The sequence below is a fragment of the Echiichthys vipera genome (assembly GCF_963691815.1).
Source record: "Echiichthys vipera genome assembly, chromosome: 3".
NCBI classification, from domain to species: Eukaryota; Metazoa; Chordata; class Actinopteri; order Perciformes; family Trachinidae; genus Echiichthys; species Echiichthys vipera.
The window spans coordinates 2,642,968-2,650,467 of NC_139828.1; the positions used below are offsets into that span (position 1 = coordinate 2,642,968).

At 49.2% G+C, this 7,500-nt stretch overlaps 1 protein-coding gene across 1 annotated transcript in view; it reads right to left on the reverse strand.

Annotated features, from left to right (window-relative positions):
- Positions 1 to 7,500, reverse strand: part of pik3r3b (phosphoinositide-3-kinase, regulatory subunit 3b (gamma)) — a 238,229-nt gene that overhangs the window by 146,618 nt on the left and 84,111 nt on the right. The window lies entirely within an intron of this gene.

The following is a 7,500-nucleotide window of genomic DNA, read 5'->3' on the forward strand; positions in this document are numbered from 1 at the left end:
AGAGGCAGGGCACTGCAGCAGCAGCAGCGGCGGCGGCGGCGTGATTGATGTCGCACCGCGCGCTAATAATGATCCGTGAAACACTTCAGAGCAACTCTGCAAATCACTGACACGGGTCGCCGGAGGGATTACAGGCTGTTTTGAAACGCGGTGTGTATGAGTTACTTATCAATCAGTCGTGTGCGTGTTACCTGTAGCTCAGTCCATAGGTGACTCAGCTGGAAGGGTCGCCGGTTTGAGTCCCTGTGTGTGGACTGGTGGGGTGGAGAGGTGCCAGTTCATCTCCTGGGCACTGCCTGTTGAGCAAGTCACCGAACCCCCAACTGCCCCCTCGCTCTGACATCTCTCCATTAATTGCATGTATACAGGTTGTGTGTGTGTGTGTGTGTGTGTGTGTGTGTGTGTGTGTGTGTGTGTGTGTGTGTGTGTGTGTGTGTGTCTGTGTGTGTGTGTGTGTGTAGATCTGATGATGACTTCATAGCTAGCTGTCCGTGGTGATTCTATACATGTAGATATGAAAAAGGGAGATGTCTCATTCCCAAAGCAATGGTTTGGGAATGAGACATCACTGGTCGGACCAGTCCCAGCCTGGTCCTGATCCTGGTCCTGGTCCAGTCCCAGCCTGGTCCTGGTCCTGGTCCTGGTCCAGTCCCAGCCTGGTCCTGGTCCTGGTCCAGTCCCCGCCTGGTCAGATGCGTACATGACCTGATGAAGCCTCTTGGATGAGAGGTGAAACGTCTTCCTGACAAATAACCAAGTCCAGTTGCTTTGGACTGAACCTGCTTTGGGGAGAACGACGACCTGGACACATGAGAACATTCACAGGCTCCGACATCTCATCTCGTCTTCAGCCTCTTATCCGGGGTCGGGTCGCGGGGGCAGCAGCTCCAGCAGGGGACCCCAAACTTCCCTTTCCCGGGCCACATTAACCAGCTCTAACTGGGGGATCCTGAGGCGTTCCCAGGCCAGTGTGGAGATCTAATCTCTCCACCTGGTCCTGGGTCTTCCCCGAGGCCTCCTCCCAGCTGGACGTGCCTGGAACACCTCCCTAGGGAGGCGCCCACTGACTCAGAAGCCAAAAACTCAAAACGCATTCATAGAGCTGTACGCCTGAAGTGGAACCAAAGCAAAAACCAGCTCCAAGTTTCTTCTGCAGCGTTTCTTCTCTTTCCATGTCATCAACTCGCTACGCGGAGACATTTCTACGCACAGACATATATTTCTACAGAAAGAGACATTTCTCCACAGCCATCACACCCACCGCCCCTCTCTGCCCTCCAACATCCAAACTCAACTTTTCCCCCACGCCGTCACGTGACATCACAGCAGCATGTCAGCACAAATCCGCGCACAGGCAAGTGCCTTTCATATATATTCCATAGGATCTGTCCGTGTCTGTTAAACCACAGGGAGACGGTGCGACCGCGGGATGTCAGCCGCTGCATTTCTCTGCATTTTCCGCCGTAACGTGCGTAGGATTCCTCTCGTGCGGCCCCCTTTCTGTCTCAACGTATATGTGGGTGTGCGTGTCAAGCCTGCATGCTAGATTCCTCTGAGTGCCCACATGTCAGCTCCTCTCAGTCAATTACTTTGAGTATGTGCGTATCTTTGGCCCCATGCTGACCTCCCACCGCTGCCCAAGGATGCCAGGTGTGTGTGTGTGTGTGTGTCTGCGTGTGTGTGTGTGTCTATTCTTTATGATCAATGTGCTGTATTGGATTTGCAGACTCGTCGACGTTTTCCTGGATGTGCACTGAGGAAATAAAAGTGTCATAACAAGTCGTTTATTCTCATTTTGGGTCTTGTCGATGTCACGCAGCTCAGGTCGTATTCACATAGTTTCAAACATGTTGAGTCAGATGTTGAGTTAAAGAAGCTGCACCAGGAAATGTAAAGAGCCAGAAGGCATACGGTCGAGGTATATGTGCCCAGATAAAGGGGTCGACAAGCAGACCTGAGGGAGTTTAAGGGCGCACTCACACTGTCCATCTGTACCGTGCTCAAACACGTTTTACGGGTAAAGTCTGGTTCCTTTGACCAGTGTGAGTTCAACCGTACCACGTCTAGGAGCGGCACCCTTGCCGTCCACGGCCCGTTTGGGAGAGGTGGGCTTTAGTAAAGCACGTTTGCACGTGTACGAGCACGAGCACGTGCACATATTATATTTATTTCTAGCATTAACTCATGACTTTTAGCTTCCTGTTTACCTGTTTAAGTGTCCGTATTAACTTGTTAACTCGCTGGTTTTCACCCCCTACAGAACGGCAACATGTAGTTTTCAGACGTTAAAGCTGATCATCAAATCATAACTTCAACTTTTTGAAATTAGTCAAGTCGCTCCACAATCTTTTCCTAGTACCCCTGGCAACTTTACAGAGTAGGTAAAGACCACACTCTGTGACCTATTTATGATTTACAGAGACCCAACAATTCCCCCGTAGAGTACGGTGGAGACGAAAACCTTCACTATAACAGACAGGAACGTCAGACAGACCCAGCTCTGTGGAGGACGCACATCTGTCTGCACCGGAGAGAGGAAGAGATGGACAGAGAGAGACAGAGACAGACACACTTCCAGTAACTATAATAATATCTATAATAATGTGAATATGACTTATATGTTATAACAGTTAATACAGCAGAACAGTAGAAACAAGCACAGCTGAGGTGATAGAACATGGGTGTCAAAGTCAAGGCCCGCACGCCACAGCCGCCTGCTGGTGTTTTTCATGCACCAAAACTACATTACCCACAATGCAACGGCCCTTGAACTCACTGCAGCGCCGCAAGTGGGTTCATCAGCATTCAGGGCAGATGTCAACTTTAAGCAGCCCCCCCCCCCCCCCCTCCAATAACGGCTAAAGTGAAGGTGGACGATGAGAACAGGGTGTTTCAAGCACATGTTCACAAAGCTGTGCGTCTTTATCTTGATATTAAGGAACATGTTTTATGTTTGAAGGACATTTTTTTTTTGCTGTTTTTCCTCTAAATAACTAAAGTCATAAGAAAATCTTGCTTTATTCATTTAATGTTCAGGACAAGTTTGTTTTTGTCTGTTTGCCTGTTGGAAAATCACTGACAGAGCCGTACAAGAATATTGGATTATTCATTTAATCATTAAATCAAATACGGTACACTGTGTTAGGTCTTGGTTCAATAGGTTAAATGCATCATTTTAATATGTTTTAATAAACATTGAACCAGTCCGGCCCTCGGCTCGTAGCAAATTTGTTTTTTTTGGCCCTCTGATGGATTTGACTTTGACATCCCTGCGAACATGATCAATGATGAGTCGTGGCAACAGCAGCTATGACACAGCGAGACACACCACTGATGCTGTACTAGGACTTTCTGTCTGTCTGACTGAGAAACAGCTGCTCCATCACTTCTGTCACAAAGAGATAATCATGAATCTACGCGTGTTTAAGAACTATGGACACAAGTTCGCTCCAGTCGGGTCTCGTCCGTTCGCACAGAACGACACGTAAAGGTTGGAAATACTTGTTTTCATAAATGGCGTGCAGAGCGAACCTGTTTGGTTCATTACAGCCGGTGAGAAAGCTGTCAATCAAACTCAAGCCACCACGGCGAGGACACGTGGAAAGAGCCGTCTCCGCGTGCAGGACAGGGGTCCGCGTGGCACTCACTCAGAGCGCAGGTGGGATGAATGAGACGTCTGCAGCGTCCCACCATCACACACACACGCCCCTCCGCCTCCCTCTGCCCTCTCCTCTCTCCTCCTCAGCGCCGAGTCCAGACTCAGATTTTGTGAGTTCCCCAAAAACAAAGTACGGAGTCAGAGCACTCCCTGGTGGTGCCAAGCCTGAACTTCAGCAGCTCAAACTTAGACAACTTTTTGTTTTTTGGGTCAGAGGGATTTTGGCTCCGTCGAGCGGCAGCGGCGTGACAGTGACGCGACCCGCTGCCGTGTCAGCGCCACTTTCTGTCACGTTGAACAGACAGAGGAGAGCGGGAGGTGAGGTTTGGGACACTTGTTGCTCCTACAGAGTGTGTTACTGAGCAGAATCACTGTTTCAGTTGTGTTTTTCAAAGTGAGCTGAAGTTTTTAACAAATCCTCGTCATTTTACCCAATTTCTTTTACTGAAACTTAATTATTTTATCTATTTTTAACCCTTAATCTCATTTTTATTGTATTTACAAGTGTTTTATTCACGCAAAGATGAATTTTAAGTATTTTATTGTTCATAATTCTGCACATTTATTACTGTTTATATGCTCATTTGTGTCTTTTTAACACTTGGTGCATGATTTCCTCTGTCGTAAAGCACCTTGGGCTGCACTTCATCTATGAAAAGTGCTATACATTCATTCATTCATTCATTCATTCATCTTCAACCCCTTGTCCCTGTCGGGGTCGCAGGGGGGGGGGCGGGGGGGGGGGCTGGAGCCGATCGTGCTCGTTCACGTGCAAACGTGCTTTACTAAAGCCCACCTCTCCCAAACGGGCCGTGGACGGCATGCGTTCCGCTCCTGGACGTGGTACGGTTGCACTCACACTGGTCAAAGGAACCAGACTTTAGCCGTGGAACCTGTTTGGGCACGGTACGGAGGCACAGTGTGAGTGCGCCCTTAGTGTCTCTGCAGACACGATGAAGCCAAACCTGGCAACCTCACTGTGATGACGAGGTTTCAGGAAGGGTTGAAGCGGTGATTTAGTAACTGTTCAAAGAAATCATCCATCAACACAATGAACACAGTGGATGGACTTTGTTGGCTCCCCGGGAATCACAGTCAAAAAGCGTTGAAGAACTTTTACGTGGACTTTTTATAATGATGCACAAACAACACTCTATAGCCTCTTTAGTTCATAGTCTCTTACTCAGCTATATAATATAAATCTACACCTTTTTATAACCTTTTGTCAGATACACACACACATCTTCATCCTCTTGTCCCTATCTGGGTCGCTTGAGCCGATCCCAGCTGACATCGGGCGTGAGGCGGGGTCCACCCTGGACAGGACGCCAGTCTATCACAGGACACATAGAGACGAACAGAGACAGACAACCATTCACACCTACGGGTGATTTAGAGTCATCAATGAACCCAACACCTGCACGTCTTTGGACTGTGGGAGGAAACCGGAGAACCCGGAGAAAACCCACGCAGACACGGGGACAACATGCAAACTCCACACAGAAGGGCCCCAGCCGGGATTCAAACCTGGAACCCTCTCGCTGTGAGGCGACAATGCTAACCACCACACATCTGTTGGTTCAAATGAAGGAGTTTCATCATTCAGACACACGTGTAAATTCCCATTAACGCTCTTTTGAAGCACAACAGGACGTTTACTGATAAACAATAACATCATGATATTTGACGCCTTGTACATTAGAAGGAGGTGAAACTGAGATGAAGGGAGCATCATTCATCACATAGATTATAGAGTTCAGCCTCTAAGCACAGCTAAATAAGACGCTAAGTGCGCCTCTAACATGTTTGTAGACTGTGCTGGATGTTCAGACTGTGTTGAGCTGAATACACACGCCACGTGTTTGTTCATCTTCTACATTGTGAGAACTCAGTACACGTCGTTTTCAGCCTTTTCACACAACCAGAGCCCGTCACTCGCACGCTCACGCACACACCGCACGGATCAATTAAGCGACCATGAGTGTGTGTGTGTGTGTGTGTGTGGGGGGGGGGGGGGGGTCCCAGCTGCCGGTGCGATGTACTACGTCCTGTGTCACTACATTTCTTTGCTTCAATACATCTACTTATTCAGTGAAGTGTGTACCTGAGTGTGTACCTGAGTGTGTACCTGAGTGTGTACCTGAGTGTGTACCTGATTGTGTACCTGAGTGTATACCTTGGTGTGTACCTAAGTGTGCACCTGAGTGTGCACCTGAGTGTGTACCTGAGTGTGTACCTGAGTGTGTACCTCGGTGTGTACCTGAGTGTGTACCTGAGTGTGTACCTGAGTGTGCACCTGAGTGTGTACCTCGGTGTGTACCTGAGTGTACACCTCGGTGTGTACCTGAGTGTGTACCTGAGTGTGTACCTGAGTGTGGACCTGAGTGTGTACCTGAGTGTGTACCTGAGTGTATACCTGAGTGTGCACCTCGGTGTGTACCTGAGTGTGTACCTGAGTGTGTACCTGAGTGTGCACCTGAGTGTGTACCTCGGTGTGTACCTGAGAGTGCACCTGAGTGTGTGCCTGAGTGTGCACCTCGGTGTGTACCTGAGTGTGTACCTGAGTGTGCACCTGAGTGTGTACCTGAGTGTGCACCTCGGTGTGTACCTGAGTGTGTACCTGAGTGTGCACCTGAGTGTGTACCTGAGTGTGTACCTGAGTATGTACCTGAGTGTGTACCTCAGTGTGTACCTGAGTGTGCACCTCAGTGTGTACCTTAGTGTGTATCTGAGTGTGCACCTGAGTGTGCACCTCAGTGTGTACCTGAGTGTGCACCTGAGTGTAAACCTGAGTGTGTACCCGAGTGTGCACCTCAGTGTTTACCTGAGTGTGTACCTGAGTGTGTACCTGAGTGTGCACCTGAGTGTGCACCTGAGTGTGCACCTGAGTGTGTACCTCAGTGTGTACCTGAGTGTGTACCTGAGTGTGCACCTGAGTGTGCACCTGAGTGTTTACCTGACTGTGTACCTGAGTGTGCACCTGAGTGTGTACCTGAGTGTGTGCCTGAGTGTATACCTGAGTGTGTACCTGAGTGTGTACCTGAGTGTGCACCTGAGTGTGTATCTGAGTGTGTACCTGAGTGTGTATCTGAGTGTGTATCTGAGTGTGTATCTGAGTGTGCACCTGAGTGTGCACCTGAGTGTGTACTTCGGTGTGCACCTGAGTGTGTGTACCTGAGTGTGTACCTGAGTGTGTACCTGAGTGTGTACCTGAGTGTGTACCTGAGTGTGTACCTCGGTGTGTACCTGAGTGTGCACCTCAGTGTATACCTGAGTGTGTACCTAAGTGTGCACCTGAGTGTGTACCTGAGTGTGTACCTGAGTGTGTACCTGAGTGTGTACCTGAATGTGCACCTGAGTGTGCACCTGAGTGTGTGTACCTGAGTGTGTACCTGAGTGTGTACCTGAGTGTGTTCCTGAGTGTGTACCTCAGTGTGTACCTGAGTGTGTACCTGAGTGTGCACCTGAGTGTGTACCTGAGTGTGCACCTGAGTGTAAACCTGAGTGTGTACCTGAGTGTGTACCTGAGTGTGTACCTGACTTTGTACCTGAGTGTGTACCTGACTTTGTACCTGAGTGTGTACCTGTGTGTGTACCTGAGTGTGCACCTCTGTGTTTACCTGAGTGTGTACCTGAGTGTGTACCTGAGTGTGTACCTGAGTGTGCACCTTAGTGTGTACCTGAGTGTGCACCTGAGTGTGTGTACCTGAGTGTGTACCTGAGTGTGTACCTCAGTGTGCACCTCAGTGTGTACCTGAGTGTGTACCTGAGTGTGTACCTCAGTGTGTACCTGAGTGTGTACCTGAGTGTGCACCTGAGTGTGTACCTGAGTGTGCACCTGA